Raw genomic sequence first — 27,421 nt, forward strand, 5'->3', positions numbered from 1 at the left:
ATTCTTCCAAAGCCTCTAGCCAGGCAAAGTTTTACTGTATTACTTCTTGCTTTCAATGGATATAAAGCAGAGTCCTGCTAGGCACATTTTATATACCTGCAAAGATGCAGAAGTAAACAGTTCCATTTATTCAATATTAAAACAAAAGTCCTGCAAACCTCGGATGGTGAGTGTAATACTTCAGCACTAGCACCAAAGCCTCAAATATAAAAAGATACCAAGATCACCACTAGCAAACAAAATGAGCTCTCGGCCGGGAGCAGTAGTTCACGCCTGTAATCCCGACACTTTGGCAAGCCAAGGTGGGAGGATCACTTGAAGTCAGGAGTTCAAGACCAGCCTGGGCAGCATAGTGAATTTGCATCTCTACAAAAAATTTTAAAAATTAGCTGGGCGTGGTGGCACACACCTGTAGTCCTAGCTACTTGGGAGGCTGAGGTACGAAAATTGCTTCAGCTCAGGAGTACAAGGCTGTGGTAGCTATGATCATGCCACTGCACTCCAGCCTGGGTGACAGAGCAAGATCAAGAAAATTACAGTCTGTCCTGCTCTTGTTTATGTTAAAATGCTTTCAATCAGTAGGATAAAAATTAAGTGAAATGTGACTCGGGAGCTTGGCCAGAAAATAGGCAATGGAGAAACAGGCACTTCCCACGAGAATAAAAATGACCAATAAGCATATAAAAAAGATTCAGGGCCGGAGCTGTGGCTCACGCCTGTAATCCCAGCACTTTAGGAGGCCAAGGCGGGTGGAACACCTGAGGTCAGGAGTTTGAGATGAGCCTGACCAACATGGTGAAATCCCATCTCTACTAAAAAATACAAAAATTAGCCAGGCATGGTGATGGGCATCTGTAATCCCAGCTACTCAGGAAGCTGAGGCAGGAGAATCGCTTGAACCCAGGAGGCAGAGGCTGCAGTTAGCCGAGATTGCACTGTTGCACACCAGCCTGGGCCATACAGCAAGACTCCATCTCAAAAAAAAAAAAAAATTTCAAAAGCACTAGAAACCAAAGAAACGTAATGAAAACAATGAGATTTTCTCCTTAAATATCAGCAAAGAGGACAAATGGAAGGGGGACACTGGAGCTCTGCCCCTGTTGGGAGTATAAACTGAACCAATTTTTCTGCAGGATAATTTGAACATTTCTATTAAAAATCTTAAAACTATTTTATGTTATTTTCCTCCAGAAATTCTACTTCTATGAATTAAGCCCCAAAATGCTTTCTTGCATCCATTAAAATATATATATAAGAAAATTTACTTCTGGGGTGGCAATGATTAACTTAATATACATCGAACTTTTAAAAAGATGATGCCAAGGATATATTTACTGCCATAGAAATATGCCCAAAACATAGTGACAAAAGACTATATATTATGATTCAACTTTTTAACATGTTCATATGCATAAAAAAGTTTAAAAAGCAATAAACCAGAATGCTTTCAGTGGCAAAATTAAAGACTTTTCTTCATATTTTGTCTTCCAAATTATTACAAAAAGAATGCAATTTTCTTTATAATCAGGGAGAAGTATTATTTTCATTTATTTACATATAAATTTCTCTTCTTTTCCTTATTTTTTCTCATGTACGTATCACATGTACCCTAGAGAGCTTGAATCCCTACCTCTTGAGGTAAATCAGACCATTTCTGTCTCTATCAACTTGCCTTTTTTGGACATTTCAAATCAATGGAATTATGCAATATGTGGTCTCATGTCTGGCTTTTTTACTTAGCTAATGTTTTTGAGGTTGGTCCATGACATATAACAGGTTTTGGTAGTTTGTTCCTTTCATTACTGACTAGAAGTCCATTGATGGATATACCACATTTTGTCAGTAGAGAACATTTAAACTTTGCTTTCAACTTCCTATGGTCTAAATGAAACCCTTGGAACACAGGACTTACAGCGAAAACTGCTGTGCATGTCAAAAGAACTACTTATCAGAACCAGCTTTGTCATCAGGAGCCTGAACTGCTGCAGAAATTTTTACCGTTTTGCAACTTCCTTTTTCCAAGCAACTTTTGTGCTACTACACATCAGGACTTTTGAAGCATCTGATACATCCATCTAATAAGTATGAGCATGTGTCTGAGTGGACAAGTAAAACCATCTATGCTACACTGCATATTTTTTCCTCCTCCAGACTGGACCAGGGAATCTCTCAACTTTCTAGAGTATCCTGTCTCCCTTGACAAAGCTGAACAGTATTAAAGATCCTGCTGCCTTTGTTAGGCAGATTTGGAAGGGAGGCCCAACAGCTAGGGTGGAGAGGAAAAAGAGAGGGGAGTTTATGGGACAGGAAGCCCCCCGGGGTTTGTGCGTGGCTCCAGCTGTTGAGGATGTTGTGGATGGGAAAGTGCTGATGGTGTCCCCAGGCAAGCCTAGCACCTCCACTGGGCCCAGAAGGTCTTGACTTTGGACACTTATCCATGTTCCAGAAGTGTTTACAAGCTGTTTTTACTTTTGTTATTTTCCTAAATAATCATTTCTTGGTAGTTAGTTATTAATCTTTCTTTGGGAGTGAGACAGAGTTTTAAAACTGAAGAACATAATTTTCATTAAAATATCAAAAATGGAAAAAAGTTACTTTGTAAACAATTTGCTATACAAACCAAATGGCAGCTGTTGAGAATCTCAATAAAGTGTTAAATGCATTTGCTGCTGTTAGAAGAAACACAGTAAAAAAAATTAAAATAAAGAAAAAAAAGCATTTGCTGGCAGTGGTACCATTTGCCCAAGGTTGGGTTGCTGTGTCATCATACGGTGGTGGGGGGTATATGTGGTGTATATGTGTGAAACTTTTCATCTCAGGATGGATTGTAGGGACCAGCCCCACAGGGTCAGTGGGTCTCTCCCTGTGTGCAGCGACGAGAGTGCAGAAATAAAGACACAAGACAAAGAGGTAAGAGAAAAGGCAGCTGGGCCCGGGGGACCACTACCACCAATGCGCAGAGACTGGTAGCAACCCCAAATGTCTGGCTGCACTGTTATTTATTGGCTACAAGGCAGAAGCGGCAGGGTAAAGAATGTGAGTCACCTCCAATGATAGGTAAGGTCACGTGGGTCACATGTCCACTGGACAGGGGGTCCTTCCCTGCCTGGCAGCCGAGGCAGAGAGAGAGGAGACAGAGACAAAGACAGCTTATGCCATTATTTCTGTATATCAGGGACTATTAATACTTTCACTAATTTACTACTGCTATCTAGAAGGCAGAGCCAGGTGTACAGGATGCAACATGAAGGTGGACTAGGAGTGTGACCACTGAAGCACAGCATCACAGGGAGACAGTTAGGCCTCTGGATAACTGTGGGCAAGCCTGACTAATGTCAGGCCCTCCACAGGAGGTGGAGGAGCAGAGTCTTCTCTAAACTCCCCCAGGGAAAGGGAGACCCCCCTCCCCCTTTCCAGGTCTGCTAAGTAGCGGGTGCTTTCCCTTGACACTTATGCTACTGCTGGACCACAGTCCGCCTGGCAACAGGTGTCTTCCCAGATGCTGGCATCACCGCTAGACCAAGGAGCCCTCTGGCAGCCCTGTCCGGGCATAACAGAAGGCTCGCACTCTTGTCTTCTGGTCACACCTCACTATGTCCCCTCAGCTCCTATCTCTGTATGGCCTGGTTTTTCCTAGGCTAGGATTATAGAGCAAGGATTATTATAATATTGGAATAAAAAGTAATTGCTACAAACTAATGATTAATGATATTCATATATAATCATATCTAAGATCTATATCTGCTATAACTATTCTTGTTTTGTATTTTATGATACTGGAACAGCTCGTGTCCTCTGTCTCTTGCCTCGGCACCTGGGTGGCTTGCCGCCCACTATGGATCATAATGTGATCCAAATCACAGTTTTCCTTCCAAATAGGGTTACAAAGTAGTAAAACATGGGCTTGGAAGTGACAGACCTGAGTGAATCAGCCAAGCTTAAAGAAAAACCCAATAAAATTAACTTTTAATAATCCTGAGGTTGGTTTTTGAAACAACAGATACAATGATTTACTCTAAGCATCTGGTTATGATTTTGAATCAGTAATACCTACTGTCTTGACCCTTTTCTTTTTTTTATGGAAACAGAGGTTTCACCCAGAAAACCCCAAAATAGCGACTTTTTTTTTTTTTTTAAGACAGGGTGTCACTCTCTCACTCAGGCTGCAGTGGAGTAGTGGATCTCAGCTGACTGCAGCCTCGACCTCCCACTTCAGCCTCCCGAGTAGCTGGGACCAGAGGCACCACCGTGCCTGGCTAATTCTTGTATTTTTTGTACAGATGGGGTTTTGCTATGTTGCCCAGGGTGGTCTTCAACTTCTAGGCTCAAGCCGTTCACCCACTTCGGCCTCCCAAAGTGCTGTGTCTACAGATGCGAGCCACTGTGCCCAACCTGCAGTGACTTTTTAAAACATAAGTTCAAGCATCTCTTCTTAACTCCTTTAATTGGAGGTATCTCTTCTCTCATTCTCCTCATTTTTGGTGTTCCCCCAGAGTTCACTGCTGTCTGGATGTACAACATAGATTTCAAAGTCAAGGCTGGGCTGGGTGCAGTGGCTCACGCCTATAATCACAGCACTTTGGGAGTCCAACGCAGGCAGATCGCTTGAGTTCAGGCAAGGTAAGGCAGGCTCCCAAGGCAGAGACTAAGGCTAACCCCTGCAGCCCCCTACTGCAGGGGAGGAACACCGGGATAGGCAAGGGTCTTAACCTAGAAAGCCCCAGCACTTCCTGGGCCCATCAAGACACCATTGAGGCTTGGTGGTGGTGGAACCCAGGAATGGTCTTTGAACCCACCACCTGGAAGGGGAGCCAAGGATAGTCCTGGCCCAAAGGCTCCCCTACCTGCAGGCAGTGGGGAGGCCCAGTGAGCGGACCCCAGGAGCCCAGACCATGAGCTTACCTGGCCAAAGACAGCAGCCAGCAACAAGACACCAAAGAGGGCGTGTAGAAAGATCATCACATCGGGGTTGACTGTGGCCGGCACCAGGTTCCTCTGTACTTCTGGAACACACAGGCCTCTCCTTCCTATCCCTGAAGTGCCCCTGCCCCTACAACAGCACCTTGAAGACCAGCCTAATATATGCATTTGTCCTGGGTCAGCCCCACTGTCCAAGCAACTGCAATTTCTCACTAGAGAGCCAGGGCAGGGCAGGGTATAGGAGGGGTCCCTGGAAGATGCCCCCCAGAATGCCCTGATGCCTAAAATGTTCCCCGTTGGGCCTTCTCAGGGAGGGAGGGTTAAGACAGCCTTCTTCTCTCCAGCTACCTCCATCACCACTGGAGCCCTTACAAGCGTCACGGGAGAGAATTGGCTCACTGGAGCCAGGAACAGCATGGACACAGCCCTGGGGCTGAGGCTAAGTGGGCTCTGGGAGACCGTCACTCTCTCTTCAAGCTTTGGTCTCCTGGCCCTCTACAAGCCAGGCTGTTTCAGGCTTTGCATTAGGTCTTGCTCAGAGACAGAGTTCAAACACAGCTGGTGGAAACAGTGGGCTTTAGGGAGGTGGTACATATGTGGGGGTGGGGGCTGGGTAACAGGGAATGGAGGCCCTGGGGTTGGTGTGCCTTGTCTGGTGGTGGCGCAATGGGACTTGCACCACATGAGGAGAGAGGGTCCACCTGGAAGAGTAGACCAGCCAGATGGCCACCAAGCTGGATGGCCACCGCCAGAGCCTGCAGGACACCAGAAGGAGCTGGGAAGGGACAGAGGATAGCTGACCGGCAGGGAATGTGGGTTCCTCCATACAGACACATGAGTCTTCCCTAAGTGGGTCTTCCCCGTGGGGGCAAAGGGGCATTCAAGACACACCTCCAGCCCACCTCAAACCATCTCAGGAGGCCACCACCAACTCACACAGGCCAGTTGCATTGTCACAGTGACCCCAGAACAGCACGGCCCTGTCCTTCAGATAAATAAATGGAGAGAGTGTTGCATATCACAGCCAGGAGCTGGGACTCAGACCCAGGTCCAGCTGCAGTGCTGCCTCGATGGCTCCACCTGCACCTCCTCCGGGACTCAGTTCCTGCTAACAAGCGAACACTTGAGTATGGGTGAAATAGGTGCTATTATCCCTTCTGGCTGCTGGGTGAAGGGAAGCAAGGCACAGATGACTTGCCCAAGGCCAACGTATCATGGCTGGTTCAACCCCATCTCTCTCAGGCAGCACATCCCCATGGCAGAGGCTTTACTGTGATCCAAGCCTCAAAGGTGGAACTCCTTCCAGTGTCCCACCGAGGGCACAGAGCATGCAGCCCCATGTTTGGGGAGGTGACAGTGTGGGGAGGTGACAGTGTGGGGAGGTGACAGTGTGGGGAGATGACAGTGTGGGAAACAATCTGGCTAGGCCAAGGCCTCATGGAGCCCAGGGTTCCCTAGGGCCAGGAGAGCTCTGGAGACCACCCCGACACCCACTGGAAACCTGGAATCCGCACCTGCAGGAGATCAGGAGAGGGGTTCCGCCTCTGATGCATCTGCAGCAAGGTGAGACAGGCACAGATGGACGCCCTGCTTCCAACCTGCGTCAGGTGGGCAGGAAGCAGATCTCCTGCCTGACCTTCCTCTCCTGCCTCCCCCAAGCAGAGGAGAAGGGGCAGCCGCCCATCAGGCCATTGCCCAGATTGAAGCCGCTGAAGCCAGGTCCCAACAGGTGAGTGTGACACCTGACTATCCCAGGCCCGGCCCAAGGCAGTCCTGTCTCTGGTGAGGACCTGGTAGACAGATGTGATGTCCCCAATTGGCTCTATAAACCTCTTGAAGATAATCAAGGAAATGAGCAAGACCATCATGCTCAGCCAAGAACCTGACAGGCATGAGGGGGACCAGGGGCAGGTAAAAGTCAGTTTGGGTGCAGGCCTGGTCCCTGGAAGGATGGTGGATGAAGGGCCAGTCATGGTGAAGGGGAATGGATGGCCACGGGCTGGGTGGTCAGGACTGTCAGCTCCTGCAGCCCCTGCAGAACATCCGCCCAGGCCTGGCTCTGCACTCAGCCTTCTGCCTGGAGCCACAGGTGCCTGGACACCGGCCTCAAGTAGGGATGGTGGTATGAAAGGCACTTGTGGCCACATGTGGGCACCCAAGCATGGGACAGAGGGGTATCATGCCCCGAGGAAATCATAGAGGCCAAGAGCTTAAGCATATGTGACACCATCAATAAATCCCCTTGTCATGGGTCACATCAATTAAGTCAGAGCCTACCCTGACCCTGAAGCTGTAGCTCAGTCTGGTTGAGATTCACAAAGAGATGTTAGTGCTGGGCAGGGGGCCTGACCCAGCCTGCGATGTCCAGCAAAGCTGTGGGCTGGACAAGAATCTCTGAAGATTAGTCCAGGACAAGGAGAGCTGTGTCTGGGCAGGGAGTGAGGGCAATGCCCAGGGGGCAGGAGACCTGAGGACCTTTAGGTAGGGTGCCAGGTCAGGATGTGCAGAAGAGAAGGTGGCATGGCAGCTGCCTGAGGCCAGGCTATAATCCTAGGGGCCACCCTGTCTACCCTAAACCATGCTGCCACCCACATGCTATCCTTCAAATGTGAGGCAGGGCTGGGAGAGCCCCCAGACCCCTCATCCCTCCCTCTCCAAGCTGGTTCCCATCCCTCACCAGAAGGAAAGTGAACTCTTCGATGGGGCACAGCCTGCCAGGTTCTCTATCACCTGGGGGAAGGGGCAGGGGGGAGGGGGATCTTCAGCTGGGTGAGAAAGAACCCAGGTCCCACTCTGTCCCTACCTGACAGGTGACCTCAGGCAAGATGCTTTCTCTGCCTGGGGCCAAGGAGAGTCACAGGGGAGGGGTCAGGTTAAGAGGGCTCCACCCTGGAGCTCAGAGCTACCCACAGAGAAAACCCCCCATCCACCCAATTCTGCTCCCAGCTCAGGCTGCTGGGATAACATCCTCCCCATCAGAGAGGCTATGGGAGGCACAGGCTGACCCCTGCTCCTTCAGGCCCCTCAGCAGGTTTGGGTCTGCCTTCATCATGATCAAGGAGTGGGTCCCTGGGATCACAAAGGTGAGGGGCAGCTTCTTGGGTTCCAGGTGCTCCAAGGTAGACCCTGCAGGGCACCAGAGCTAGAAGGGTATTAGGGAGGTCAGGTGCAGTGGCTCAGGCCTGTAATCTCAACACTTTGAAAGGCTGAGGTGGGCGGATCATGAGGTCAGGAGATCAAGACCATCCTGGCTAACACAGTGAAACCCTATCTCTACTAAAACTACAAAAAATTAGCCGGGCATGGTGGCATGTGCCTGTAGTCCCAGCTACAAGGGTGGCTGAGGCAGGAGAATCACTTGAACCCAGGAGGCAGAGGCTGAACAGTGTAGGACCTGAGCTCTGCCTGGCCATGGTGACTCTGGGCCAGGTAACCCTACGTTAGTCTCAGTCTGTCACTGTGTCTCACGGGGGATGTCAGCATTACCTTTGGAGTCAAAGTAGGTAAGCCAAGGTAACCAGAGGTCCCAGCAGGGACCAAGACCAAAGGATGCAGGGGTTGGGCCTGTCCCAGAAGGTCAGGCTGGACGAGGGGCTCCATGAAGTTGGGGCAGCTGAGGGCCTGTGTTTCAGGTTACAGCCATCTGGATCCTGGTCTAAACCCTCATATGCCATCCAGAGACCCAACCCTAGGGACCCTACCCAGGCTGGTAGCAGAGAGTCAATCCTTGTACTCACCCCACCAAAAGCTCTGAAATGAGGAGGTCTATGGGTGGGGGAAAGACTCTTCAGAAAAAAGGTTCCCAGGGGCAGGGAAGGTTTGAGCTGGGCCTTAGGGCAGCCAGAGAGGTAGGTGACAGGTCCCCTCACAAAGCCTACCAGAGAATGCAGGAGGAACACAGGTGTAGTGGTGGGAATGTTCTGGAAGACAGCAGGAAGCCTCCCACTCACTGATGGGGCTGAGTGAGGTCAGGTCCACACACCAGGAGAAGCTGACATCCACACACTGGTACACACTGGTACACTTTGTTTCTTGTTGTAGAGACAGGGTCTTGCTCTGTTGCCCAGGCTGGAGTGTGGTGGTGCAATCATAGCTCCCTGCAGCCTTGACCTCCTGGGTTCATGCAATCTTCCCACCTCAGCCTCCTGAGTCGCTGGGACTACAGGTGCATGCCACCATGCCTAATTTTATTTTTTTCGAGACAGGTTCTGACTATGTTGCCCAGGCTGATCTCAAGTGGTCTTTCCACCTCAGCCTCCCAAAACACTAAGACTACAGGGACAAGCCAGTGCTCCTGGCCATGCTAGTGCATTTTGGCTGCCAAGGTGCACAGGAGGTGTGAGCTGGGGGGCAGAATCTGCTCCTGGACCTCTACCCAGGCCTGCACCCAGACTGACCCCTGGGCTGCAGGGAGCAGGTGTGGAGAGAATGCAGCAAGCAGAGCGGGCTAGTCAGTGATGGAGACCCAGGCTGGAACTAGGAGAGATAGGGATCCAACCCTCAGCCTAGTGGCCCTGCCCAACCCCTTGGGGCCAAGATGACTTCCTAGGAGCCAGGCATGGAGGCCAGCATGCACCTGAACCAAGGACAGAAGACTCTGATGAGAGGGAGGGGGAGGCCTCTCACATAGTTTGGATACTTGTCCCATCCACATCTTGTGTTGAAATGTGATCCGCAATGCTGGAGGTGGGGCCTATAGTGTGAGGTGTTTGGGTCATAGTGGGAGATCCCTCACGAATGGCTTAGTGCCCTCCCCATGGTAATGAGTGAGTTTTCTTATTTTTTATTTTTTTATCTTTTGAGGCAGAGTCTCGCTCATAGCCCAGGCTGGAGTACAGTGGCATGATCTTGGCTCACTGCAACCTCCACCTCCCAGGTTCAAGTGATTCAATGAGTGAGTTTTCTATTAGTTCACAGGAGAGCTTGATGCTGCCTCTCTCTTGCTTCTTCTCTCACCATGCAACACGTCTGCTCCGTCCTTGCCTTCCACCAGAAGTAAAAGCTTCCTGAGGCTTCACCAGAAGCCTATGAGATGCTTGTACAGCCTGCAGAACTGTGAGGCAAATAAACCTCTTTTATAAATTACCCAGTCTCAGTGCCAGGAGTGGTGGCTCACACCTGTAATCCCAATATTTTGGGAGGCCGAGGTGGGTGAATCACTTTGAGGTCAGGAGTTCAAGACCAGCCTGGCCAACCTGGTGAAACCCTGTCTACTAAAAATATAAAATTAGGTGGCATGGTGGTGCATGCCTGTAATCCAAGCTACTTGGGAGGCTGAGGCATGAAAATTGCTTGAACTGGGAGGCAGAGGTTGCAATGAGTTGAGATCACACCATTGCACTCTAGCCTGGGCCACAACAGCAAAACTCCATCTCAAAACCCTGTCTCTACTAAAGATACAACAAATTAGCCAGGCATGGTGGTGCATGGCTATAATTCCAGCTACTCAAGAGGCTGAGGCAGGAGAGTAGCCTGAACCCAGGAGGTGGAGGTTGCAGTGCCCTGAGATTGTGCCATTGTACTCCAGCCTGGGCGACAGAGCTAGACTTCATCTCAAAAATAAATAAATAAATAACCCAGTCTCAGGTATTCCTCTAGAGCAATGCAAAGTGGACTAATACAGTGTCTACTGGACCTGACACTCAAGGAAGGGCTGGTCTTGACTCTGCCATTAACAGTCAGACTATGACAGAGTTGTTCCCCTGCTCTGCCTCAGTTTGTCCTCTCTCAGCTGAGCAGAGCAGGGATAATTGCTTCTCATGTGGGCCACAGGACAAAACAAAGCCCTGAGTCCCACAGGAAGGTAGGTGGGCTATGTCCAAGGGAAGACAGACCTGGGGCAGTATTTTATGTCCCCGGAGTGGCAGAGGGACATGGAGAAGATGCCTCCTTTGTGGGCAAAGGAGAAGTGAAGATAAGCAGAGAGGCACCAGACACCCGCTTCACCCCCACCTCCCCCCCCTACACCAGGCCCATTCCCACTTAGCCCCCAACTCAGGCTGCACCATTCCCCTTATGGTCAGCGTGACTTCCCAGCCAAGCTGACAGAAGCTGACAGCTTGGATTCATCAGAGACAGCACGTAGTGTAGGTGATGTGCAGGACGGAAGTGGATAGGGGACATGGGAGCCGTGGTGTCAGGTCTGGGGCTGCCAACATGGTACCTGCCCTGGCCATGGGCAGACCATGCTGGTCCACCCTGCCAGATGTGGCCTCTAGTTCTAAGGTCTCTGAGTTCCAGGCCAGGACTGGAGCCAGACACCCCTTGGGGACAGGGGACACAGTCCATATAGACATCACCTGTGCTTTGGGGAAAGCTAGCTGGACAAATGAATGAAAGGGGCCCTGCTGGAGGGTAGAACTGGGCCTGGACTACTCAGACCTGCCTCTGTGACAGGACGGTCCCATCCTTCCAGTCTGTCTCCTGAGCTGGAAGCCCACCCAGCCAGGGAGTGGGGAAGGGGTGGCCTGAGTCTCCCTTGACTCTGTAGCCCCTCCCACCCAAGGGAGCTCCATAAGAAAAGATGCAGAAACACCATGTGCTCCTCCCAGCTGCTGGCTGCTTCCTCACATGGTCTCCAGGACCCTGGATGAATCCAGACGGGGCTGCCAGCAGCTGGGGGCAGGGGGAAAGCTGAGTCCCCAGGGTGGATGCCTAGCAGGAACATGCAGGTGTGGTGAGTGATGGGCCCTCAGGGCTGAGCCCCTTCTGCCCAGGGGACCTTGGTGACACACCTGCTGCTGAGCTCAGCCCAAGGAGTAAGGGCCTGGTGCCAAGTAGCCTCTCTGCTTGCGAAGACAGTCCTGGGATCGTTACCCCTCTGCCCAGGGCTCAAGTATCCAGGCTGGGGAAGGGCCAGCAGTCAGGAAGAAGGAGGCCATGGGTGTGGGTTCCCTAGCAGTCAGGGGCCTTGGTGGATCAAGCCCCTATGAGGGGGATGAGGGGGAAGGGAGACTGAGCTGTACCCCCTACCCTGAGATCTGTGGTAGCAGGCTCCAGAGGGGGCCCCGGGGGGAGACCAGCATTACAGGAACCGCTACGATGCCTTTGGGCACCTACTCTGCAGGGCTGGGCCAGCCTGAGGTTGGCAGCAGAGGGGTGGGCCAGGCGCCACAAGGAATGAAGCTTTGTTTAGTAGAGCTGTGACCCTCTTCATCCTCTCCTGAACCCAGCTGACCCTCGTCCTCAGGCCTCTGCAGAACTTTGACCAAGTGGTGGAGGAATTCCAGTGGGCCCAGGGTGGCCCTGGGTGACCCATGGCTCAGACCAGGGTTCTGGGGTTGAGGACAGGAGGCTGGAAGAGATGACTTCCCCTACTCCCCCAAGGATGCCCAGCCCCCTGATGTCTGTGATAATCCTCTCAGCAGGCCGGACCCACTGACTGCTAGAGTGGGTGTCACCTTCTTCAGGGTGGTGCCAGCCCAGGCTGTCATGTGGGACTGTGCACGCCAGGGTCTGCACAACCTGTGGGAGGCAGAGGGCCTCTTGGTAGACACGGTCATCCCAGACCTCAGTCAGTACCTCCTTCCCTCTGCAGGCTGCCTTCCTCTGTCCCTCTGCTGCCTCCCTTGGGCTCGCTGCCTCCACATGCCCTGATCTGAAGCCTGCCTCCCCTCCTCATGGAGCCCTCCAAAGTGCTCCTAACCCCAGCTCTCTGGGCCCGCAGCAACTTCTGGGCCCAGATTCTGTCTTCTCAGAAGTCTGAGAGGCAGAGCCCCGCCAGGCCATAGTCTTGCTCTACTCTAGGCAGTCCTAGCCCCAAAGCCTCCAGCCTGCTGGATGCCTTTATCTCCAGCTATGCCATGGCTCTCCTCATCCTGGGCCTCCTGCTCATCACAGTTGTCCTTGTCCTGGTGAGTGTCAGGCTGGGCCAGGGCTCCTTCCTGAGTAGCAAGCTGAGCCTTTGACATCTTGAGCCTTTGAGCCAAGCTGAGGGGTGAGCAGTCCCCCTTGCACCCCTGATTCCCCCATCGAAGCCCAGCATCTCCTCATCCTCCAGCTGGGGCCACGGGATTTGGGGCCAGAGGGTTGGGCCTGATCCCAGTGTCCCCACCCTTCTTGTCAAGGTGCCAAACTTGAGGGCATGACTTGGGTGCTGACTTTCCCAGGAACTCACAGCCAGAGAGGGCCAGGCATGAGCCTGAGGTCACACAGCCATGGGCTTCTTCCCTCCTAGACCCCCAAGGACTGGACTTGCAGGGCTGGGACAGAGGTGGGGTGGGGGAAAGCAATGCCTTGTCAACCCACGCATGGAGCCCCACTCCCATCCCCAAGGTGCATAAAGTCGAGGAACACCCCTGCTCCCACATCCATGCTCACTCAGGGCCCTGCTCCAAGTGCTTGGCACTCACATTGGCCTCCCGCCCTCCATGCCACAGGGGTCGGTCTCATTTACAGAGGGGGAAATGGTGGCCAAAAGCCTCCCCCAGCACACACAGCTAGACCACACAGAGGACTTAAGTGCAGCTGAGGGGTCCACAGTCTCTGCTGCCCCTTCTGCCACTTGTGCAGCCAGGGACCATGCTTTGGAGAGGTAGGAATGAGAGTGAGCTGGGTGCTCACACATGGGGCATGGGGGACTAGAGAAGGGTCAGCCAGGAGGAAAGGGCAAGGTCTGATCCTGTACGTACACATCACAGGGCCCATGGAGTCAGGAGACCCAGGGCCAGGTCCCAGCTCTGCGGCTGCTTGGTATGTGACCATGGTTAAGTCGTCTCCCTGGACTCTCCATGCACGTTGTGTGCTGCATGCACCTTCTAGAATGAGCCCGGACCCTGGTTGGCCTCATACTTACTGTGTAGACTGCAGACCCGCAAGTGCTTCTGCAAGTGGCTTTGCTTCTCCTCATAACAGTGGCACAGGCTGGCCGCGTGCTCTGGAGGTAGAATGGAGAAGCTCTGGAGGTAGCAGGTGGGGGCTGGGCTTGGGTTCCTGGCCCAGACAGGGCAGGGTACACCTCAGGGTCACAGGGCCTGGCCTGCTCTCTAGCAGACCTTGGCCCACAGGCTGCCCAGCTGCCCAGCTGCCCACCCACAACCCATACCTTTAGGCAGCCCCAGCTGCTGCGGTTCACTGGCCAAGGATTTGCCATCGACACTGTGCTTGGCCGCACCAGAGAGCATGAAACAGCACTGCCACTGTGGCCTTCGCATCGCCTGACTCTGAGGGACCCATGGTTGGGACAGGGAGTGTCGCTGTGGCCCCAGCCACCTCCCAGTTGCTCTATTAGCTTCAGCTGAAGGCCCCAAGGCCTCCTGAGGGCTACAGGCACTGCTACTGCTCCACCAGGAGCTGGCAGAGGACAGGAAAGTGGGACTGTCAATGTCTTTCTTTCCCTCATGCTCCTCCACTAGGGAAGGCAGGTTAAGGATGCTGCTGAGAGGGGTGGGGAGCCTCTCTGTACCAGGCACCAGGTCGAGGTCCCAGGGTTGCCTGGGGCTGTGGACTCAGTGGGGTACTCACCAAACTTAGTGTCAACCATGAGCTTCAGGATCTTCTCATACTATGGTGAAAGGAGACCTTCAGGGGGTGCCAGGCCCCTGCTCACCAGCCCCTCACCTACAGCCTAGATTGTGCAATAAGGAACAGACAGGCTGCAAAGAAGTATGGGAGGTGCCCAGAGAGGTTGTGAGGCTGGGTCACCCGTCTCCCTGGCCTAGTGCAGAGTTTCAGGGCAGTAGGGGTCATAAGGGCATGGGACAATGGGGTGCTGGGTCTTGTACTCACCTCATTTCCCTATCCCAGCAGCTCTTTAGTACCTGGCTGCAGAGCAGCTGCAACTTCACAGAGGACTGGAAGGGAAGTCCTTACATCAGCCAGGCTGGCAAACCTCACCCCTCCTTCCTGGGGACTGGCTCAGAGCAGGCCAGCCACTGATCAAGGTCACAAAGGTAGCACAGGCTGAGAGCACTGAGGCCCTAATCCCAGAGAAACCTCACCATCATCTACACCCACAATCCCCACCCCCAGCACCCCTCCTCCACCCAGACTAGACCCTGTGCACTCAACCATCTTGGCCAGCGTGCTGATCTCTGCCAGCACCCAGTCGGGACAGTCCAGGTCACCACAGAACCGGAACCTCTGCAAGAGAGGGAGGCAGGTAATCAGGCTGGAGGGAAGGCTGAGGTGTGGCCAGGATCCGTGTGTCTCCCACACTGCTGCCCAGCAAGGACCCCTGGTCCCCATCATAGATGGACACCCTCTGGCCACTTGTTCTCCCCTATCACCAGGCTTTTGAGTAAACTCTCTCCCTGACCCACCCTGCCACCAAACTCTGCTCTTTGGCCTACTCCAGGTATTCATCTCCTCAGCAAACATCAATTGAGCGCCTTTTTCTGTGCTAGCTCCCACTCTAAGTGCTGGGGTACAGCAGGGGATAAAACAAAGTCCTGTGCCTCACACAGATGAGTGACCTCTCTCCCCTCTTCCCCATACCCACACAAGTCCAGCCACTCCGGCTTCCCTGCTGCTGCTTGGACACCAGCCTTGCTCCCGCCTCCATGCCTGCTGCACTCTCTACGTGGCTTGCTATCCTTTATTTCATTCCACTCTCTGCTCAAGTGACACCTCATCACACCAGCCCCTCTTTTTTTTTTTAAAAGATGGAGTCTCACTCTGTTGCTCAAGCTGGAGTGCAATGGCACAATCTTGGCTCACTGAAACCTCCACCTCCCAGCTTCAAGCAATTCTCCTGCCTCAGCCTCCCAAGTAGCTGAGACTATAGGCACGTGCCACCACACCCGGCTTTTTTGTATTTTTAGTAGAGACAGGGTTTCACCACGTTGGCCATGCTGGTCTCGAACTCCTGACCTCAGGTCATTGGCACACTTCCACCTCTCAAAGTGCTGGGATAACAGGCGTGAGCCACTGCACCCAGCCAGGCCCGCCCTTCTTGATCACACTTCCTAAGATAGCCCCTCACACAAGGAAATTTTGGGGGCCAGTGGATATGTTCATTATCTTGATTGTGGTGATGCAACAGCCACGAAGATTTGGTCTTTACTTGTCCAGGCTCATCTTTCCCTAACCTGCAGATGATACTCTCCCAGCTATGGGAAATGCATTCATTCCTGGGGAGCCATGCTCTCTCTCACCTGAAGTCTCTGCACATGCTGTTCCCTGTCTGAAGACACACGCCTCCCACCCTTGCCTCCCAACCCCTGGTACACAAACTGTACTTCAGCCAGCCAGCTCCTGCCATCTGCCTTTAAGGTTGAAGGCATCCTCAGGGAGCCCCCTCAGCACTACACACAAGGCGCAGTTAGGTCTCTGCCCCTGGAGCCTTAACTATGACTCCAATTCAAGCCTCCGATTTCCCCTTCCCTCAGCAGTTCAAGTCCTCCCAGTGCCTAGTACACTTCACGGTATAGACTAGGCGCTTAGAAAGTACGGATGAATGGATGGATAAGCCTCAAACCCAAAACTACTACTTTCTGGCTCTGGAAAGAGTGGAGGGGCTTCCTAACAGTGTGGAAGAGTGATCCTGATTCTAAGTGCGTTCTTGTTTAAGTCCCACAGCAGGGCTGGGGAAGGGGGTGTCCTTGGGAGGTCCTCTTGGGGCTGGGGAAGACCGGAAAGGACTCCCAGCTCCAGACAAGCGCTAGTTCCTGCCCCGGGAGGCGGGGGCCCTTCCTTTCCACAGGGAAGCAGGGGGACTCTAAGCCGGCCGGCCTGCGCTGTCTTACCCGCCCCCCACCCCTGCCCCTGTCTCGGGAGCGGGAGAGCGGTGGACTTTCTCAGGCCCGCAGCCCTCACGCCCGCACACACTGTTTGCGGAGAGTCCAGGGCAGACAACCTCCACCCGTTTCCGGAGCCACTGGCGCCCCCTCATTCCCGCTCCAGCAGCCCACGCCTCGCTTCACTCCTGGTGCCTCATCATCGCGCCAGGAAGCCAGGGCCCCGGAATTTCTTTTTCCGGTCCCACCGGGTCAACTGAGTCCACGATCACTTGACTTGGACTAACGGCCTCTGGGAGGGCGGGGCCGGCTCGAGTGAGGCCGGGAGCGGACCGCAGCCCGCTGGAGGCGCCGGGGGCGAAATGCTGGCGTCTCCTCCTCTGTCTCCCGGAATCCTTCCCTGGAAAGAAACAGCGCCCACTGTCAGTTTAACTGAGGACCGAATTAAGGCATTAGGAAAGACAGTGGAAGTTATTTCATTTGTTTAACTTAAGGGGGTAGGATCCCGGGAGCCAGGGGGATTCAGGTCGTTGCCATGTTTTCCACTGTTAAGCGAATAGCATTATACACAGCTGCGGGCTGTGGCAAAAGACATTTTAAAAACTACTGAAATCTACTACACATACAGAAAATTGTACCTATTATAAATATAAAGCTTAATAAGTTTTCATCAACTGTACACCTCACATAACCAGCACCCAGATAAGGAAATAACCAGATAACTTCTTCAAGTGCACGGGGATTTTATTTCATTTTGATGAATCGTCTAGGTGTCTAACAAAAAGGGCTGTCATAATTAACATGCTCAACAAAACTCCCTACAGCTTCAACATTAATAGGTGCTTAATTTTTGCCAATCTGATGGGGAAAAAATCGGTTGCTTAGATTTGCAGTGGTAGTCTGCTTACTGGTAGCTTTGAGCTAATGGTAGTCTAGAACAACTAAGTTTCCGACATTGACTTGAAGAGGCAAAAACAAAAAGACAAAACAACAACAAAAATACATTAGAGAATAAACTAATAACCAAAGAAGAAACTGAATACAGTCATCCCTTAGTAACCTCAGGATATTGGTTCCAGGACCCCAGAGATAACAAAATTCACCGATGCTCAAGTCCCTGATATAATATGGCATAGTATTTGCATATAACCTATGCACATCCTTCCGTAGACTTTAAATCATCTCTAAGTGCTTTGTAAGTACCTGTTATAAAGTACTTATACATTTTTGTTTTTTATTGTTTTACTTTTTCCAAATATTTTTGATGCACAATTGGTTAAATCCAAGGATCCAGAACCCAAGGATACAGAGGGCTGATGGTAGTTTGAGATCTCTCCTCAATTCCATGCTGATCCCATGCACCAGGTGCAGCTGGTTTTACTGTTGCAGGCTTTCAAGTTTTCAAAAGACAGAGCTGATGACAAGTAAACTGCTCTATGGAATAGAAAGAAATGGAAAGTGTCCCAATTCATGGTAAAATTGAGCTCATTTCTGAAGAGTTCTTTTACAAATCATAAGCACTAACCTGTTGAAAACAACAGTATCTTACTAAACTATCCAATACCATGTCAAAGAAAAATTTTAAGAACGTAAGACCTGTAATCATAGCACTTTGGGAGGCCAAGGCCGGTGGGTCGCTTGAGCCCAGGAGTTCTAGACCAGCTTGGGCAACATAGGGAGTCCCCGTTCTCTATAAAAAATTAGCTGCTTCTGCTGGTGCACACGTGTCGTCCCAGCTACCTAAGAGGCTGAGGTGGGAGGATCTCTTGAGCATGGGAGGTGGAGGCTGCAGTGAGCCATGATGTCACCACTGTACTCCATCCAGCCTGAGCAACAGAAGGAGACTATCTCAGAAAAAAGAAAAAAAATTGCTGGGCACAGTAGCTCACACCTGTAATTCTAGCACTTTGGGAGGCTGAGGCAGGCAGATCACTTGAGGTCAGGAGTTGGAGACCAGCCTGGCCAACATGGCATAACCCATCTCTACTAAAAAAAAAAAAAAAAAAAGGCGTGGTGGCGGGTGCCTGTAATCCCAGCTACTTGGGAGGCTGAGGCACAAGAATCGCTTGAACCCGGGAGGTGGAGGTTGCAGTGAGCCGAGATTGCACCACTGCATTCAGTCAGCTTGTACAACAGGGTAAGACTCCATCTTAAAAAAAAAAAAAAGTAAGAATTGTTCAACTTTTACTTCATCCTATCAGTACGTTAAAGAAGAGGAAAATGGACAGATTTGGAAAACCATTTTTTATTTAAAAAGAGAAAATTAGGAACAGATGAAAACTGTCTTTAGAGTATTTGAAAGAAACAGCAAATTTAACATCAGACAAAATATCTAAATTGAGAAATAAAGTTAAAAGGTGGATGGTGTGCCCTTTTAATGTCATACCAGAGAATTGTTTCATAGATACTTGTTTTACTATTAAAGATTGATTATTTAGAGCAGTGGTCCTCACACATTAGAGGGCATCATCATCACCTGCAGGGCTTGTGAAACCGGCTGCTGGGCCCCACACCAGAGTTTCTAACTCAGTAGGACCGAGGTGGAGCCTGAGCATCGCATGTCTATGTTCCCAGGTGATGCTGTTGCTTCCAATTTGAGACCATGCTTGGAAAAGCACTAGTGTAGGGAAATATACTACAGAATATGTTATGAATATACTGGAGAATATGTATATATGTTAACTTACAGATTTCTGTCCAGTAGAAAAGATAATTTCCAAAGATGACATTTTTATTTCCCAATACTTTTTTTTTTAAGTCAGAATCTTGCTCTGTCGCCCAGGCTGGAGTGCAGTGGCATGATCTCGGCTCACTGCAGCCTCCACCTCCCGGGTTCAAGTGATTCTCCTGCCCTCAGCCTCCCAAGTAGCTGGGACTACAAGTGCCCAGCACCGCACCTGGCTAATTTTTGTATTTTTAGTAGAGACAGGGTTTCACCATGTTGGCCAGGCTGGTCTTGAACTCCTGACCTCAGGTGATCCACCCACCTCGGCCTCCCAAAGTGCTGGGATTACAGGTGTGAGCCACCATGCCCAGCCTCCCTATAGGATATTAACAAGTTTTGTCTCTATCTCAGAATGCATTTCGGAATGCCCTTCCTGGAGCAGTACAGACACTGTCTCTCAAAACGCTCCTTTAAGTAGCTTTGCCATGTTGCTGACTCCCTTGTAAATTAAAGAAAATATCTTATACATATTCCTTCATTATCTGTATGAAAGTCAAGCTTTTCACATTGTGAAAATTATACTTCAGGCTGGGTGCAGTGGCTCACACCTGTAATCCTAGCACTTCAGGAGGCCGCAGTGATGGGATCACTTGAGGCCAGGAGTTTGACACCAGCCTGGCCAACATGTCGAACCCCATGTGTACTCAAAAAAAAAAAAAAAATCAAAATTAGCTGGGTGTGGTGGCACACACCTGTAGTTCCAGCTACTTGGGAGGCGGAGGCACAAGAATTGCTTGAACCTGTGAGGCAGAGGTTACCATGAGCTGAGATCGTGTCCCTGCACTCCAGCCAGAGCCAGAGCCAGTTTCTTTGAGACTCTGTCTCGAAGAAAACATAAAATAAAAGAAAGAAAATTATACTTCGATACAGCATGCTAATATAAAGGATATGCTATGGTTTGGCTCTGTGTCCCCATCCAGATCTCACCTTGAATTGCAATAATCCCCACGTGTCAAGGGTGGGACCAGGTGGAGATAATTGAATCATGGGGGCGGTTTCTCCCATGCTGTTCTCGTGATGGTGAGTGAGTTCTCACGAGATCTGATGGTTTTATAACAAGCTTTCTCATTTGATCGACTGTCCTTCTCTCCTGCTGCCCTGTGAAGAGGTGTCTTCTGCCATAATTGTAAGTTTCCTGAGGCCTCCCCAGCCATGCAGAACTGTGAGTCAACTTAAACCTCTTTTCTTTATAAATTACCCAGTCTTGGGTATTTCTTCATAGCAGAGTGAGAATGGACTAATACAGTGTACTAATAACAGCCCAGACAGTAGTATACAGGTACTACTATACTTTGAGGCTAGAGGTATTCCCATTAAGGTCAGGAGCAGTATGTGCTATCATTACCATGATCTAACATTGTTCCAGAGGTTTTTAGGTCAGCAATTCTCAACTGGAGGTGATTTTGCCTCCCTGGGGATATTTGATAATATCTGAAATCATTTTGGTTGTCACACTGAGGAGTGCTACTGGCATGTAGCAGGTGGAGGCTGGGGATGCTGCTAAACATCCTGCGAGGTGCAAACAGCTCCAGAACAGAGAATTATCCAGCCCAAAACATCAATAGTGCTGCTGTTGAGAAGCCCTAGTCTAAACAAATAAAACATGGGAAATCCATTAACATAAATGTGGGTAAATAATAAAGTAGTATTTGCCAACGGCAGTCTAGCTAGGAGGTCCAAAAGAAGAACCTGAAGAACGGTTAGATTTTGCAGGGGCTGTATGGTGGCTCATGCCTGTAATCCCAGTGCATTGTAAGGTCACATTGGGGGGATCTCTTGAAGCCAGGAGTTCAAGACCAGCCTGGGCAACATAGTGAGACTGCATCTCTACCAAAAATTAAAACATCAGCCAGATGTGGTGGTGTGCTCTGAGAGTCCCAGCTGCTAAGGTGGGAGTATCACTTGAGCCTGGGAGCTGGAGGCTACAGTGAGCTGTGATCAAGCCACTGTCCTTAAAAAAAAAATTTTTTTTTGAAATAGGGTTGTTCTCCATTGCATACGGGGTCTTGCTGTGTTGCCCAGGCTGGTCTCGAACTCCTGGCCTCATGCAGTCTTCCTGCCTTAGCCTCTGAAAGTGTTGAGATTACAGGCATGAGCTACTGCCCCTGGCCTTACAACATAAAAAAGCAAAGAAGGTACAGGATGTTATGTGGCCCATTGAAAGATGTTGGAAAACAGTTGTGCATGTGAGCCAGCTGTAACCAGTTATAAAAGTATCAGGATCGTTAAGAAATGTACTGTGTCTGACTTTCCCAAGTTTAGGTTCCCACTGAAAGAATGAGATGGACCTTTTCTTCCTCCCCTCCTCACCTCCCTGCAAGAACCTGGACTGTGCATTTTGATGGGCAGTCTCTTACCTCTGGGAGGCTACAGGGGGCCTACAGAGCCTTTCTGTGTGTGTTTTCTGGGCACTCGGATAAAGACCCCCTGTCCAGGCCTTTGTTTAGGATATTTAGCCCATGGAGGAATGAGGGTGGAATCACCTGGGAGGGGCAGAGGCTTCGACTGGAAGGAGGAGTGACCTGAACTCCAGGTTCTGGGCCTGCACTTTGTTCCCATGTAGTACCTCATTAGTGGTGACTGCAGCCTGGAAGTCAGGGGCCTTGGTGGCCAAGTGTTGGGTGGACAGGAGGAGCTAAGGGAGGCGAGGGGCATCTCTCCAGCACTGCCCCCCACCCCATCCCCAAATCAATGCCCTCTGACAGCTCAGATACAGCCCCAGCCAGCAGCAGTGCGGGTCAGGAAGGGCAAATGCACTCAGCATGGATCTGCTCCATAGTCTCCACCTCACTTCATCTCGGGTTGTGGGGAGTGAGTCCCCACAGGACTCATGATATCCTGTCAGCTGAAAGCATTCAGCTTGATTTAGAAAGGTAAGGTGGGACATCTCTTGGGCATGGCATGTGGAGCAGTGCCATCCCTCTGTGGCAGCGAGCCAAGCAATAAACCAGAATGTGCAAAACCCGCATCCCAGAATCACCGTTCCTGGAGGGAAAGCCTATATTGTCAAGATGCCTACAACTAAATTAACCCAAACATTCCACCCAGTCTCAAAAAACCAGTAGAACTTTGACATTAACACACTAACCCTCAGGTCTATAGAGAAATGTGTAAGAATAGCCACATACTGTAATGTGCGGTCATTGAGAGAGAGGAGCCCATCAGAACAAATGGAACCAAGTCCAGAAAAATGTCTGTCTAGGCACAAGATGCCAGCATGTGTGTCAGCCAGGGAAGCAGACCAGGAGGAGATATTTATTAAGATTTAAAACCAGGCTCCATAGCTCAGGCCTATAATTACAATACTTTGTAAGGCTGAGGTGGGAGGATCACTTGAGCCCAGGAGTTGAGGCTGCAGTGAGCTATGATCCTGCCACCCAATTGCAGCCTGAATGACAGAGCAAGACCTTGTCTCAAAAAAAAAAAAAAAAAAAAAAGGTGCTCAGATGTGCCCTTACATGAAGCCACCTTTGGTACAGCTTCCAAGACCGGCAAGGCATTACTCAGGACCAGGGGGCCCAGCCCTAGCTCAGCTTCTACCACCTGAGTGGCACCTGGAGGTGGCCACAGTGTCCTCAGTCCAGTCTCTGTTGGGTCTCAGATCCCCCAATCATCATGCCTTTTTTGCCCAAGCTCTGCCTCATTATGGCCTTCACTGAATGCAGCCTCTTCCACCTTCCCAAAGGGACCCCTGCTCATGCTCTCCAGCCCACAGGAGTGCCTGCTTCTCCAGGAAGCCCACCCTGCTAGCTCTGGGCTCTATGTAGAAGAGCTGGGAAGACTGGATCCCACCACTGAGTTCAGTCTCGGGGGTCTCCACCCGTGCTAGGCTTCCACTGATGGGACATAAGTGGCCAGGGGGGTTCTTTACATCCACACAAGAGCCCCATGGTGACCAGGAATGGGGTTCTGAGAGGTTAAATGACTTGCCCAGGGCCCCAGAGCTGGCTAGAATTCCTGCACTGCCACATCCAAGGCCGTGTTTGGGCCTCCCACCTGGGGGCCCAGACACCCCTCTGCATCTACCAGGCTGGGATAAACATGTCTGCTGCAGCTTCCTCCCAGTGACTTACAGCAGCTGCAGATTTCTGGGGAGCTTTCTATGGCACCCACCCCAGCAGGGAGCCAAGAACTCTTACAGAACCCTGTGTTTTCTGTCTGCCCTCTTCAGCTCTGAATTCATACTAGCTGGTCTGATGTAAGAACAGGCCTTGGTGAGGGAGTTGGGTCTCTGGTCAGTAGCCCAAGCCTTCAGGAATCAGGTGATGTCAATCTGGAGAGGAGGTGCCTGCTGGAGGGACTTGGGGGAGCAAGCATGGCCCAGGGCACTGGCCTCCTGCAGGGGCAGCTCCCTCTCCCTTCCCAGGGTCCCCTGAGAATCCAAAGGCATCTAGGTTAAAGTGCAGTGTTCAGCTGTGTCCTGGGGTCCAGGAAAGCCAAGGAGAAGTTGCTCCACCTGCTGTCCACCAGGCACCCTGGCAGAGAACAGCCTCAGCCCACCCCAGCCCAACACCAGATCCCAGGGACAGATCCACCTGTAAGAGGGCAGCATGAGACTGCCTCCATAGTCCCCAGAGAGTCCCCTCTGTCATGGGCTCTGACTACGGTGCAGGTGGGTCCAGCAGGCTGGCCCAGCATGGGTGTGGCTGCCCATTGATCCTCTAAAGAGCCTCAGGGGCTTGTGGCAGCAGGTGTATGTCTGGGCTTGGAAGCAGAGGATGTCCCCCAGCCAGAGGGCAGGGGACAATTGTTTTGCATTCCAGTCCTCTGCAAGGACAGGGACCCCAGGCTCTGGGCACCCCAGCTCTGCCCACCCCTACCCACAGCCTACCACCGTTTGGCACAGGCAAGTTGCCCCAGCTCCCACAGAGGGAGCCACCATCCCACCTCCTGATGTTTGCCCTCACCAGTCAAGTTCCATTCTGGAAAAACCCTTCACATCCTTGGGAAGGCACCTCTTCCTTGACTTCTTTCCAGTGCTATCGTCCCCACTTCCATTTTCTACCTATCATTCGATGCAGAGACCAGCTTCTTCCCTAGGCCAGGGCTGCTCTGGAGTTAGGGAGGTTGTGGCCAGGCCGTGGGGTGTAGCAGAGCACTGGGTATAGACCAGGCTCTCCAGGCACACCTGGGCAGAGAAGTCAGAGACCCACAGGTGAATGCCCCTCCTTCCGGCCCCACCCACCTCACAGGCAGAAAGAGGGAGGCTTCACAAGGAGGTTGAGGTAAACAGGGGAGCCCGGGTCACCTCTGTCTGATCTCCTGCCCTCCTGGGAGAAAGCCAGAGGTTGGAGCTGGGAGGTGTCAAGAGCCCTGGCCCCACCCTGGTTTCACTGATGAGGCTCAGGGAGGGGCTGGGTCAGCCCAAGTCACTGAGTCCATAATGGAGGGTTCTGACCATAACCCAGGACCCTAGAGCTAGCCGAGGCCACATCCCTTTCCCACCTAGACCAAGGTAGGGGCATGAACTGGCTTCTGGCTTCTAAGGCCGAGGCCCAGCACACCTCTCCCTCCCCTTGCCTGAAGCTGTTGTCACACATGAAAAGTGAGTTTTTTTGCCTGAGGGGCTGGAGGCACAGCTCCTTGGGCTGGACCAGGTGGCCAATCCAAACAAGTCCCTGTGTGTCCCCACTAGCCAGGAATTCTCATGCCATGCAGTATCTGGGGGCACCAGGATACCCTGGTGGATTCCAGGGATGAGCCTTCCCCAAGGCTCCCACAGCAGCACTGCCACCCCCAGACCCGCCACAAGCTCCATGTCCATGCAGCCCTCAAGAACCTGGCCCCTCACACACACCTGCCCCACTCCTCACACCTGGCTTTCCTGTGAAAAGTGGAACTGGTTCCACCCAGGCCAGCTGGAGAAGGGCCTCAAGAAATCACCATTTAGGGGATTCATTCCAATCATTCATTTATTCACCAAATACCCACTGTCCACCTTTCTGTACCAGACCAGGGGTGATGGGTCAAGTGGAACACATGTCCCAAGGAGCTTTCCTGTCTTTAGAGACAGGCAGGTGGACTCTCAGACCATGAGGTGCCCTCTGGGCTAGGGGGTGCCCAGCGCTGGATGCAGGGGAGGTCCTCGCCCACAGGAGGTGCTGGTGGGTACGGACGTGGAGGCCACCACGGGGTGAGGGTGTCCAGACATAGGGCCTAGCATGTGCCCAGGCCCAGGGTCTGACCTGGGGCAGGTGCGGGGCTGCTCTATCTGGAAGGCTTCCAGGCTCCGCCAATGATAGGCCGTGGCTGGATCAGGCTTCGTGTCAATTTTTAATATTATATTTAATACATTTTGATTATGTAACAGTATTATTGTGATAAAAATTATGAAATATGGAAAAGTTAAAAACATAAAAGACCAGCAAACCCCTTCTCTCCCTAAATAACTGCTTCAACAGTATTTTCTGACTTTTTTCCCCATGTATATGCAGCTATAAACATAAGCTGCACAAGATAGTATCCTTCCCCATATTCTATTTTGGAGCTGGATTTTTCACTCAGCAGTGAATAGAGGCAGGCTTTAAACAGGCCAGGCATTGTGAGGGCCCTGGGAAAGGAGACTGACCATGTTGCTGGGCGACCTTGGGCAAGTCTCGCCCTCCTCAGAGCCTGGATTTTCTCCTTCCAATGAAGGGCAGGAAGGGCTGTAGTAGGACCACATCAGCACTTCGCAAACTCAGAACCGTCACGTGGAGCCGTGTGAGCTGTCACTGCACAACCCCAGGGGCAGGAGCATTCTTGTCATAGCCTCTGTGAGTGGGGCTCCTGCCCAAAAGTGTGGTGTGTGAACCTGGGGCCCACAAGAGGATTTTAGGTGATATGCAGATGCATTTATTTTTACCATTACCTTCTATTTGTAGTGAAAGAGACCAATTCTCACCAGGAGGGCTTGTTAAACCACAGATCACTGAACCCACTCCTCAGAGGTTCTGATTCAGGTGGTCTGGGGTGGTGCCTGAGAATCTGCATTTCTAACAAGTTCTCAGCTGATAGTGATGCTGATGCTGCTGGCTCAAGGACAACACTTTGAGAACCACTAACCACAAATTTCCTTTTATTCATTTATTTATTTCAGAGTTTTGCTCTGTCACCTAGGCTGGAGTATAATGGTGCAATCACGGCTCATGGCAGCCTCAACCTCCCAGGCTCAAGCAATCTTCCTGCCTCACTTCCTGAGTAGCTGAAACCATAGGAGCATGCCACCACACTGGATTTTTTTTAAATTTTTTGTATAGATGGAGTTTCACCATGTTGCTCAGGCTGGTCTTGAACTCCTGGGCTCAAGCAATTCACCTGCCTTGGCCTCCTAAAGCAAAAGTTTCCTTTTTAAATACATTTATTTAGGTTTTCAAAATGAGTTGAGTTAATGCACAGGAATAGATCTTCAACACCAACCACTGGGAATATGCAGATTAAAACCACAGTAAGATATCACTACATATCTATTAGAACAGCTTAAATCAAACATAGCGATAATATCAAATATTGGCAAGGATGCAGACAAAACTAACTCATACATCACTGGTGGGAATATAAAATGGTACAGACACTGTAGAAAATAGTTTGGCAGCTTCTTTAATTAAACACACACCTCAATATATGACCTAGCAATTGCTTCTGGGCATTTGTACCAGAAAATAAAACTGATGTCTGCACAGAAACTCATACATGATTGTTCATGGCGGATTTATTTGTAATAGCTGCAAACTGGAAACAACCAAATACTCCCCAATAGGTGAATCGTTAAGCAAACTGCTATATCCATTCTATGAAATACTATTCAACAATAAAAAGGGGACCAGGCACAGTGGCTCATGCCTGTAATCCCAGCACTTTGGGAGGCCAAGGTGAGCAGATCACTTGTGGTCAGGAGTTCCAGACCAGCTTGGCCAACAGGGTGAAACCCTGCCTCTACTTTAAAAAAAAAAAAAAGGCTGGGCATGTGTCTCTCACCTGTAATCCCAGCATTTTGGGAGCCCGAGGCAGGCGGATCACCTGAGGTCAGAAGTTTCAGACCAGCCTGGCCAACATAGCGATAACCCATCTCTACTAAAAGTACAAAAAAAATTAGCCAGGCATGGTAGCAGGCACCTATAAT

At 51.1% G+C, this 27,421-nt stretch overlaps 1 pseudogene; it reads right to left on the reverse strand.

Moving 5' to 3' along the window:
* Positions 1-11,654: 11,654 nt before the first annotated feature.
* Positions 11,655-25,084, reverse strand: LOC129013877 (uncharacterized; annotated as a pseudogene).
* Positions 25,085-27,421: the final 2,337 nt, after the last annotated feature.

Source organism: Pongo pygmaeus, chromosome 16, assembly GCF_028885625.2.
Source record: "Pongo pygmaeus isolate AG05252 chromosome 16, NHGRI_mPonPyg2-v2.0_pri, whole genome shotgun sequence".
NCBI classification, from domain to species: Eukaryota; Metazoa; Chordata; class Mammalia; order Primates; family Hominidae; genus Pongo; species Pongo pygmaeus.